The sequence below is a fragment of the Pezoporus wallicus genome, unplaced genomic scaffold, assembly GCF_028554395.1.
Source record: "Pezoporus wallicus isolate ANWC-B61680 ecotype Strahan unplaced genomic scaffold, APGP_CSIRO_Pwel_v1 contig_2384, whole genome shotgun sequence".
Taxonomy (NCBI): Eukaryota; Metazoa; Chordata; class Aves; order Psittaciformes; family Psittacidae; genus Pezoporus; species Pezoporus wallicus.
Window position 1 is genome coordinate 2,404,839 of NW_026640488.1, and position 12,331 is coordinate 2,417,169.

Genomic DNA, 12,331 nt, shown 5'->3' on the forward strand with positions numbered 1-12,331 from the left:
ATTAAAATGGTGAAAAAAATGCATCCTTTTCTCAGCCATCATAATATCAATACATACCTGACAATGACATTATTCCTACTGCTTTAATGGTAAACATCTACCAGACAAAGCATTCTCTTTGTTGAATCAGCAACATGCAATTTAGAAACAGCACAAACCAGATGGGACAGCTGTATTGCACAGCCAATGACTGAAGTAAATAAGAGTTTTGACAAAAGCAAACACTTTAAGGTTAGGCAACAGATAAATGAACAAATATCACAGGAGATAAGAATAAATATTTATGTAATTTAAATCATTTAGCTAGTGAGAAATTGGTTGCTAAAAAACCCCAACAAAACACCCTGAAGAAAAGACTGGGAGAAAATTCTATTTGGACAGAGATTAGGGAATAACCCCTTCCAGTATCTGAAGGGGGCCTATAGGGATGCTGGGGAGGGACTCTTCATTAGGAACTGTAGTGATAGGACGAGGGGTAATGGGTCAAAACTTAAACAGGGGAAGTTTAGATTGGATATAAGGAGGAAGTTCTTTACTGTTAGGGTGGTAAGGCCCTGGAATGGGTTGCCCAGGGAGGTTGTGAATGCTTCATCCCTGGCAGTGTTCAAGGCCAGGCTGGACAGAGCCTTGGGTGATATGGTTTAGAGTGAGGTGTCCCTGCCCATGGCAGGGGGGTTGGAACTTGATGATCTTAAGGTCCTTTCCAACCCTAGCTATTCTGTTTCTATGATTCTATATTGCAATAGTAATTATGGCTTCTATGTATGTACTAAAGGGAGATTACAAGAACTGATAGCAAAGTCTCTAGCCAATTTCATTGGTGTAAAATAGTTGAGAGTAGAAGCAGACCCTCCACACAATACTCTGGAACAGTTTATCTTTTCTAATGGAGGTGTACAATGTCAGGATGACCTATTGATTGTTTGTTACAGGTTGTCGAGGGTAAGTAATGGCTCCACTTTGATGTTTAAATATTACCTAGTGGAAGTTCTAGAAATCTGTATCAAGCAGTGCAATCAGTTTACTAAATGCTATGGAAAACGAAGGGCTTATCTGACAGTCTTAACGGCTGTCTTGCAGTCAGAGAAAATGGGTTGGAGTATATACAAGCATAAGTAGGAAAGAAAATCTGGCTTGACTGATTTTTTAGTAGAAGTTCACAAACTGCGAAGCCAAGCCCGGAAAGACACAGTCTGCAATAAAACTTGGCTAAGAATTGCATCAGTAAAGAATGAGTATGTCTGGGAAATCTGTTTGAGTAGGGCTGAACTGATGAAAATAGCACTTCTAAAGATTCACAGCAAAATTTGACCACTTCACAAGCAACTGCTTTGTGCAGACACGGACACAGACAAAACAAAGCAGGTATCTTAGAAGTATCTTATATAGTTAAATCAAGTCCCATACGGATTAGGACATATGACAGTGTTATGGGAAATTAATAAGTGATTTGACATTAAGAAAAGTGTTCAGGTATGTGGACCTTCAGTTCCTTTTTCCCCATTTAGACGGATGGACATTTTCCAATACAAAATAAAACTGTATTAGTTAATCATCCATGGCTAGAATTGGGAACAGAAACAGAAAGGTTGATGATAAAGGTTTCATCAAGTGCTTGGATACTTGAGCAAGAGGCTCAGTGATTCTGTGGCCTAACAGTTAAAGTGGTATGTCCTCTTGATTGAGCAGAAGACTTCAGTGTGGTAAGCCACATTTTAAATGGATGAGAGATTTAAATCTGATTTTATATCAGGCTGATATGTTCTTCTTTAAGAGTTGAAGAATGTTACTATTTTAGCAGAACCATTGTTTTAATAAGGTCTTCTCAATGCCACTCATCCACCATAATTTCTCCAGCTTCTCTGACTGCTAACAAAGAGTGCTCCCACTGCTGCAAGGTACATGGAAACCTGGCGAGGTTCTTTTCTGTGTTACCCTCCTGTAAAAGTCTGGTTTTGAAGACAAAGCTGTCAGCAATGTTACTTTATTCCTGACTATATCAAGATGCAAATTAAGGGCATGTGCAGGGGAGGAAGCTGCATTATAAATAAGAACATGGATTTTTATTGTTCACTGCTCAGCCATCTTTGTCTCCTCAAAAAATTACCTCCCTCCCCTAAATGTTCATCATAGCTAAGAAATAGAGACTAAATTGCTTTTAGGCTTTAATAATGAATCCACAAGTGGAGGAAATAGCTTTTGTCTGCAGTTTCTGATTTTTTTTTAGTAACAAAAATTGCATCACATAATTAATTTCTGCAAATATCCCCATGGAGTAACTGCATCAAAATCCTTGACAACTTAAAAATGCTACATTTTTGTTACGCAAAGCATCCTTCTGCCTGATGGCTTTTGGTCAAAACCTAGTACAGGCATAACTCAATTACATGAGTTTTAATACAAAATTGAATTATTTTATTCATAACATTGGTGTTCGATGTGTTTATTAAATTGTCCTGCTTTTCTCTGTGTTAATTAAATGGAAGTCAAACTGTTAAAAGAATCATTTGAGGATATTAGGCTGAAATCTCTGTTGATATAAATTGGCAAAGTACCAGGTTTGGTCCAGTAGCAGCCAAAATTCAACAATCATGCCTTATTGCCAAGGCAACTTACAGCAGTTGAGCATAAACTTGAGCAGCTTTTCATCAGACTGAAGAACCCAAGTGTCTCTGGTCTGCTCCTTTATTTATTTGCTTGGGGGGGTTTAAATTCTGATTAGTTTATTTCTGAAAAACAATGGTTGCTGTAGAAGAAATTTTACAAAAAGGCATATATAGACAATTTATTGTGGAAAAAATAAGAATAGTTTAAGTTTCTATATGCCAAGATAGCAAAGATCAAGAAAATTACACTTTCTTAGTGCTTCTGTTGGGAGATATTAGAGATTTTGTCAAAAGCTGCAAAAGCTGCTTTAATTGAAATTGAGAGGCAGTAGCTGAACAGAGTACTACTTAAAATACTACTGATCATTCAAGGGATATAATATGAGAAATAAGCAATCGATGAGTAATAGCTGGTAAGTGCAGAAATTACAAAATCAAAATAAGACTTCGATTAAGCTGCTGATTTTTAATTGCTCATTAGTAGCCCAAACTTGTTTAGATTGGTCCTTGTGAAGAAACATTTCTATCCTGGGCAAGAAGACAAAAAAGAGTTAAGACATTTTATTTGTTTCTTTTAAAGGAAGGCAAGATTAAGCATAGCTTGTATAATAGAGAAAAGAGCCAAACAAAGCTAGTTGAGTAAGGGATTTGCAGCTGGGCGTAGAACAGATAAAACATACACATCTGTAGCAGAGAAATAAGAAAGAAGAGATGGCTAACCAAAGTGAGGAGGAAAGTCACACACTGTTACACCCACTGTCTTTTGATGAATAATGAAAATCCCGTTCAGTGAGGAGGGCAAAGTCTGAGAGAGTGGCAGGGACATGGAAAGCAATGCAACAAATAATGTCACAGGTACCTACTAACTAAAACTAAGGCTGCATTGCACAAATAATAGACATGAAAATAATCATCAAGTAAAAAAGTCTATCTGTTTATGGGTTTCCAAAATTCTCTGAATTATGAAAGCACAGTACTTAGTACTAAGGCATGTTCATGTTTTGGTGAGCTGATATATATTTAGTTGCATTCGAATTTGCTCTTATTTTGATCCACCGTGAACATCAACATGATTCTAAGGTTCTTCCAAAGATGGATCTACTGAGAATGCAAAATGGAATTGGTTCGGCTTGGTAAAGAAGGAGAACTGTCTTAACTGCCTTTGTACAGTCAGCCTGTAATGTAATTTTCAGCATTGACTCCTCAACCTTCTTCGCACATTACTGTAAAAGATCAAACTAATGGATGTGCTGTCTCTAATTTTTGATTGCTGTTGATTCATATTTTTGTTGTACTGTTGTACACAGCAGATTGTACCCTAGTGTTTAAATGTTTTTCTCATTCAAAGCTAAGGCTGATATGCTTAAAAAATCTTGCCAGAAAAATGGCATACTGTTCTAGTGATTAAAACTGTATTGGTAGCCTATTTTCAGTTGTTACTACAAGAAATGTTAAAGTATTTACAGGGAAAATTGTTAACAATTCTAATATTTAGACATACAAATTGCTTGGATATCACTGGAAACAGGATATGGAACTATGGTGAAGCAGTAGTAACCCTGCCTTCATAGCCCAAGTGGAAAATTATTCTGTGGATGAATTTTGAAATACAATAACTATAAGTTGCTTGTAACAAACATCATTAGCTTAGGTGTTATAGCTCTCTTCACCTCAGTCATCACATAAATCAGATCTACCGTGCCCTCAGGGATTTTTAGGGACTTTGAACAATGAGTAATATTGACATATTCCAAAATATTTCCCTCAGATACTTGCTAAATTATTGATGCCTGTCAACTCACTGATTATTTGTAAGAAGGATATCGACATAACAGAATTAAAATCAGATTAGGCTTGACATCCATGTCAATAAAATACAAGTAATAAAAAAAAATGAAGTGAAAAATAACAGGCTTTTAAGGGTGGTCTGGAACACAGCTTGAGCAAGGGTTTGAAATTTTAAAGGAAATGAATATTTTCTGAATGGTTCCCACTGCTCTGAAGGTAGTTGATTGTCATCATCTTCTCTAACAATTAAGTTCTTTTGAGACAATTTTAGAATATGTTTGCAGGGATAATAATGGAATACCCTCTTAATTTTCCCTTTGATGAAATAGTGCTTGACTCACAGGATAATTTGACCATGATAATGGTTTCTTCTTATTTCTCAATTACATGTTTATGTGGAGCTGTGAAGAGAATTAATTTTATAGTGACTCTTCAGTTTCCTACAAATACCTGACTGGGAACTTGCACACAGAGGAGCTGCAGCAACCTGATGAAAGATGCAATGGTGAGGCAGTTTATTTTAACGGGTGAAAATTTGTCTGTAAATATTTATTAGTTTTGTTGCATCTCTCTTTACAAAAATGATAACAAACTTCTCTTGCATCCCAGAAAGAAACAACATCACACCAAGTACTTATCAGCTGTGTACAAACAAAAAAGATTCAATTACAAACAGTCTTGTCTTCTGACTGGTTTCTGGCACCTCACAAAACACAGAACATACTGTGATCCACCACCAGTCTCACAAACTATTTACAAGTTGAACATTTAACTCTGATATTTAAATACCCTAAGTTTATTTTAACATTATCTTGCAGTTTTCTTAGGGACCTAGCCTTTCTCCTGGAGTCTGAAGCTAAGTGGGGCCCTGAGGCCCCCGAGTACAGCATATGGGGGACTGGTATCCCAGAAAAATGGTTTTATTTATGGTCAATTTCAGCACTTCCTGCTGGCTAGATGGATAGTCATCCCACCCTATCCCAAGGGCTGTGTGGACACAGCTCAGCTCACTTGGAGATGGTACTGCAGAACTCTCTAAATATTGCCCCTGGGAAGGTAGTGTTGAGTCTCTACAGACTCTTCCACACCTCAGAAATAAGAGGACCTTTTTGTAATGTGCCAGAAGAATTCTTTAGTCAATGTTGTAGCTTTTTCACAGATGAAAGTTGACTTCCCTTTCTAAAGACACAGCCTGTTATCATTAGGCATGTTGTTTATAAGGTTATGAATTTTAGGAAGAGATATCTGGTAGGAAAGATAACACCCTTTTCCAACTTCAAGCATCTAGTGGGCAGGAAGTGCCAAAAAATACTGAGTGCAGCAGAACGGAGGCTTACCCACCCTCTTTTTCACAGCCCTTCAAAATTCATTTTAAAAAGTCAAGATCTACAGGTCAATCAAATTTTCTTTGACAAGTACTTTGTTGCAGATTTTAAAAAGTGTTTGGCTCCTACATATGTAAAGAGGTGCTTTGCACTTTCATTAGTGTCACAGAAGTTGTGATTTAACCTCAGTGCTCTACCAAGCACCAGATGCAGAGTCCACATGCATGCCCTAAGGTGTACAGGGTGTTGGTGAAGTACAAAGGATTTATATTAGTAATCCCTTCCTTTATTGTCCCTCCTTCATGACTGTTTCCACGTGAAAAGGACAGCAAGCCATAATATGTGCAAAGGCTCAATCTACAATTAAAGTCACTGAAGTGTGGAAAAATCTGACATTACAATATTTTTGAGAACCTCTGTTTTCTGCTTCTGAAGATGTAAAATGCTTGGAGACAGGGTTTTCCAATCCTAACCATGTAAGATTATCTAGAAAAGGAGTTTAATGTTGCACAGAAAATGAAAATATCTCCCATTTCTCCAATTATTTACAAATATCTGCTCCATATATTTGCCATCTTGTTGCTTACTGCTTGAGAAAGTACCTATTCATGCATCACTAGCAATATTTTAGATATGTTAATATATGTTAATACTGCATTGTTAGGACAAGCTTACCTAAAACTTTTATTCCTTTCTTCTCCCTGAATGTTTGAATTTGCTCCTCATTTAGGTGGAAAGCTTGGAGACAGGAATATGTATGTCCTAGCAGCTATGATGCTGATACATACTAGATGCTGTATAATTCAAGCAAACTAAGAAATGGTCCCTCTTCCTATTATTTTGTTCTAATGTACACTGGTTCCATTTTATTGCATTTGTGTACAAATAGATACTCTGTTATATAGGGTATCAGTCTATCACACATGAAGCATGTAACTTTCCAGAATACTTAAGTATTCCTTTGGGAGTAAATCCAAATTGATCTAAACCCGATATACAATCTGCTAGTCACTCAAGCTATTTGGCTTGTTATGTGAGCAATGCTCCTTTTTCCACTTTTACCTGTGGAAAAAGTCTGTCAACGTAAAACTTGCAAGCAGTTTCCATGATTAACACTTACGCACAAGTACACTCTCAACAGTGATTAACGGAAACTGTTGCAGTAATTTTATCACGTTTGAGAATGTTTACTGGCTAAGAGACATTAGGACATATCAAATTATTGAATATAGTCATATGATTCCTGAAACAGATTATTTTTCCACACTGCAGAAGCAACAGTAATAGTATACAATACAATACAATACAGCTTCACGAGTGACAATTGTCCTGCATGTTTCCTTAGTTTTATTATGAACTATGCCAGAATACCTCTGAAAATTAAAGTCAATAATTAACCTAAGGTGCCAATTTGGGAATTTCTGTGGATGACAGCAGGATGAGCAATGCTGAAATGGCAGAATGGAGAATGCATCGTTATGCAGGAGCATTACCGATACCTCTAACAGAAAACAGAGAAAATCTAGTAGCACCTAATAGTGAGACGAGTTGCTGTATACTCTCATCAGAAAAAATAAAATCAAATGCCCTGTGCAATGAATCATGTTTATTTACAATGTCAATTTGAGAAGAATGTAACAATAGCACTAACAAACAGCATTGATCCAAAGCCTATTGCATGAAGTTAAAGAACTGCCTGTGGCTTGTGTGCCAGGCTTAACTGAAAGTAGTTCTAAAACCAGTACTTTTTTTCTGTATCCTTGTCTGCAGTGCTTTCCAAGTGTGAGATTGTATGGGCTTGTTTCTTTTTCTTTTCCTTAAAAAGTTCCTAATGCTTATATATCAGGTTGCTAACATTTGTGGAGAGGTTTAAACTATGAAAAACACTACGTCGTTGGCAGGACAAAACATTCTGGCTGCTCATAGTAAGCTACAGGAAACACAGCAATGGTACAAGTTTTCCATTTTACAGAGCAGCTAGTGGTATTTTACTGCATAGAATCAAAGATACTCAGATCTAAGCTAGCAAAACTGCTATATGCTCATAATAATATTTTTATAAATGCGCATATTATTTTTATAAATATTTTATAAATGCATACAGTCTGCTTATTAACACTGTACAAGCTGATCTACTACATTGTTTAACCTCTGTACAAACTTATTACTTTCATCCGATTACACAAGTTATGCTATAGTTGAGCTATTACTAATTGAATATAGTGACTTTGATGTAGAAAACTAACTGTAAGTAGGAAAAAGATTGTATCTATCTTTACCATAATGTCCTAAACACAACCCTCACTGCCACAGGAATAGATCTTAATATGTATTTCTCTCATTCACGTTGAATTATGCAATTCAGACTCATCTCAAGAAAAAGAGAAATACATGACCACATCCAATATTAGCCTTAATTTATATTGCAGACCTTCCCCTTTCTTTTCTACCTGACCCTCCTCCACTGACTCGGTTTCTGCAGTCTTTGTTCTATTTATGCTGCTAGACATAATAAAATTCTTTAAAAATCAGTACTGATATAACATTATCTCCATTCGCCTTGACGTTTTGCTCTCTTCCTGAATATTAGTTTCTAGCTAGTATTGATGATAAAGCACTGGTATTTTCTATAACTTTCAAGCTTCATATTTTGAGGCAGAACTTTGCAACTCCTCAGTAAGAAATGGGAAACTGAAAAGTTGGTGCTTTAGCCAGATAAGATTCAGCCTTTTCACCAGTCACACTAGCAAGCATTTCCTCTGCCAGCCTGTACTTAACAGCTTTGCTTTGGATTTCTGCATTTACCCTGAGTTGTAACAAACATATGTGTGAAACATGGGATTATAGTCCATAAGTATTTACGTGCTCAACTCACTACAAAATAGTCAGGCAATAGCTCCTTTTCACATTGCTTTGCCCAAGTTTCCAAGTTAGCTGCATTATCAAGAATCAAGACTTTCACATTAACTTCTTTTCATAAGCTTTGAATCTCATCCATCCTGTCAAAGACAGCAACTTGCATTTTTCACTGAATTTCATTATGCTGAATATATAACTTGATAAAATGCCAATATTCAGTTCAAGTTTGGCTGCAGTACAGTGCAATTATTTTTGTAGAGGAGGTACAGACTGAACTCCATTCATTTTAGTACAAAGATGTGCAAAGATGTGCACATGAGGTGACAGTCTACTGGACTCAGGGGATGTTGGAGCAAATCTGAAAAGACTCATACAACATGAAGATAAGTACTAACTTTCCTTTCCCAGATCCCTTAAGATTTTTCCATGAGATTGATCATCTGTTGGTTACGAGAGTATCTTGTAAGGTGATGTGCTCTCATGGTGGTCACACACTTACTTTTTTCTATTGACATATACAGTAAATATCTATTTTTACTTGTGTGTAAGGATAAGAAGATACTTTATTGCCTTCTTTTAATTTAAATCTCACACACAGTGCAGCTGGAAAGCGCAATTTTCTACTGATGATCATTTTAGAACATGTATTCCCCAAGGAGGGCAAAACAGTGTCATTTTTTTAAATGCATTTTCAGCAACATTCTCCAATATTGATACTTTTTTTTCTTTTTTTTAATTCAACTTAAAGGAAATTAAGCACTGAATCTGAATGGTAAGATGATAAGTAACAAAAGAAAGAGATTAATCGAGTGAGACAATATCTGAAGACTTTCTTAAAGCAGCAGGAGTACCTAACTATCACCCAGGCAGCCTGGAGGTAAATTAATAGATTCAGAGTGAAGTTCAGCAACATAAGTCCCGAACGCATAGCTTTTCATCCTAACAAACATTTCTTCTGCAAAGCTAAAATGCTTCTTTCATGGAATGAAAAAATCCTGGATGTATTATTTTGAAGTGGCTATGAAAGATCATTATGATACACTAGAGCTTGAAATAATGTTCCATATGTGTCTCAGTTTCCCTCTGAGCGTGAACACAACAGTTTCCAAATGGCTGCATAGTCAGGGAGTTTGGCATATGATGTGTGTGAGAGCAAGCTTGTGAAACAACAGAGATACGTATGGACAACTGTCCACCAGTGGGACCCAACTCCTTCACGTACCAAGATAAAAAACAATTCTTGAGACTCACTGAGTTTTAATTAGAATATGTATGCAGAATTGGTGCTAGAATTAGTGATGGGGTGGGGGAAAATGTCTAGATAAGCATAGACTGGATCACTTGACTGCAAGACAAAAGCCAAGTGCTCTTTATACACGTACTGCCCGATGTGTTTTATGTGATACCAGGAAAGAAAAGAACTACTGAAGCTATATGAGGATTATGTTAACAGCAAAGGAAAATCAAAAGAGCCAAAACTTGCTCTGCATAATTTCAGGCTGGAAATCAGAAGGAAGTTTCCTACCATTAGAGCATCAAGGGTAAGGAACAGTACTGAGAGTTGTGCCAGGCAAAAAAAATAAACCCTTAATTGGTTTCAAGACTCATAGAACAAATCAAGTTAAGACAAATTATAAAAGCATGTTGCTTACAATAGCGTAGTTCCAGATCCCTGCTCCTCTTACAGCTCTGGGCTCCTTTGGGAGTGTGTTAGCAAGGATCAGAAGCATTAGAAATGCCATTGTGGCATCTGTAGCCAAACCTCCGCCAGGAGAATCAGAGCTAGTATCAAAACTACCCAGACTGGTATATATCTCCTTGTATCTGATTGCCTGTCTCAGAAACCACAGAATAAAACAAATGTGGAAGCCTTGATCTTAGCTTTGTTTGTTTTCAGAGTAATTATTGCTGTTGGCAACTCTGACAGAGAAGAAATGACTCAGAGTGAATCAATATGACCACAAGCAAAAGCAGACTTTTTATAGCTAAACCAGGACACAACTACAGTTGCATAAGCATATCTATACTATAGTTGTAATTGAGAGCCCTATCATACATAATAGAAACCAAATTGCTTCTTTCTCCCACACTTCCATATCCTCTATCAGTACTTGAACATGAGGAATCACATCTGGATTGTCAGTAATGACGGATTTTTTTTCCGGAAATGGCATTCTTGTGGTCTTTCAAATATTGCAACCTCACTTAAGCCAAAATTTTTGGTTTCAAAGATGCTTTTAAATAAAGTTTGAAATCTGGGACTGCCAAAGCCATCCTAACTAGAACAGGAAATCTCTTGTTTTCTGTAGGGAAATAGCAATTTATAAAACCCTTTTGTGTTGTGTACAAACTTGCAATCATCTCCATTACAGTGTGATGAAAAAATCATTTTTGAAAACTCTGCAGTAAATTTCAAATCAAATTCTCCTCTGGTCAGCTATGTGACAAGATCAAATTTGCCTGCCATTAAAGTGCACAATGCACATCAAATATGAAATGCTGTTATACCAGAAACTTTCATGAATAACTACCTGTTATTCTAGTGGAAGCAGGCTGCAAGTGATGTTAACACCAATTTTGTACTGAGACAAACTGGGATCTACAAATGTTAAGAGCAGGTCCAGAAAAAAAAGTTCACATACCTGTAGCCATGACTTGTGATTAAAATACAGTCCAGTCTAAGTTATTGGGCTCTGCTCTCACAGCAGTCCACATTAATGAACTGCTTAATGTAAAACAGCTATCATCTCAGGACTCTGATCCAATGGACTTTCCTGCACTGTGGCACAGTTCAACCAGGGGTAAAAAGCATCTGTCTCAGAATAACGTAGCATAAAGCTTGTGGGAATAGAACTCTTATGCAAAGTGGAACATTTGAGTTGTAACTCCTGCAGGCTCAGGAAGATCTGACACTGGATCAACTTTCTGGTCTAGCCCCTTGGCTATGAAAAGGAGGGTTATCATCAGTCACATGATACATTAGAGTAGTGGCTAGAGAAAAGGCTAAACATTAGGATAGATCCGTACTACTGAAGCATTGCTGTGACTCCAAGGATCTTAAGGTCAAATGTAACGTGCAATGGACTTGAGGGACCGAGCAACTTGCCTGAAAATAACAGTTAAGGATTTAAATAGAATTTATATACCAAGTTCCACTTCAGATCAACTCCCCTATCCCTGGGTTTTATTATCTAACTCTTATGTGCCCTGTGGTACTCACTAAAAATATACAATGCCTGGTCTGTCCTGGATTTGCTTCAGATCTGTTAGCTGTTACATCCCACCATGCTCTTTTCCATCCTTGGCAAGCTGAATCTTGAGCAAGGCTGAGGTAACAGAGCTATGTTTAAAATAACTGTTAAGGCTATTTAGCCTCATAGCCCACAGGAAACAAAGGAAATTTACAGTGAGCTACTCCCTTTATGATGGCACACAGCAAATATTTACCAAGTAAAACACAACCTTCATGAAAGGCCATTTTCAGAGCTGCTGCTTAACATTCACCATGAAGTGGTGGGAGCATGATTTGTCAAGTTAAAGCCTTAAATATCTTTATCTCCTCTAGCTCCCCACACCGTTATTGAGGGTTAAAATGGGGTAATCCTTCCTTTTGTTTGTTGGTTTTGGCAAACAGATTCTAATACATTAATTGCTTGCAAACAAGGTCAAAGTCACACCCAGATGAAATGTTGGATTCTTTAAACACCTACCTTATTGTAGTTGTGTAAAGTATCTCTACCAATAGGAAAAGCT

The 12,331-nt window shown here is 36.9% G+C and overlaps 1 long non-coding RNA gene across 1 annotated transcript in view; it reads left to right on the forward strand.

The window, feature by feature from the left end:
- The first annotated feature begins 422 nt into the window (after nucleotides 1-422).
- The window catches only part of LOC130604569 (uncharacterized), a 185,844-nt gene continuing 173,935 nt past the window's right edge, over nucleotides 423-12,331 (forward strand). The window contains exon 1 of the long non-coding RNA XR_008973486.1: nucleotides 423-720. This is a non-coding gene — a long non-coding RNA (uncharacterized LOC130604569). The remainder of the gene's footprint in view (nucleotides 721-12,331) is intronic.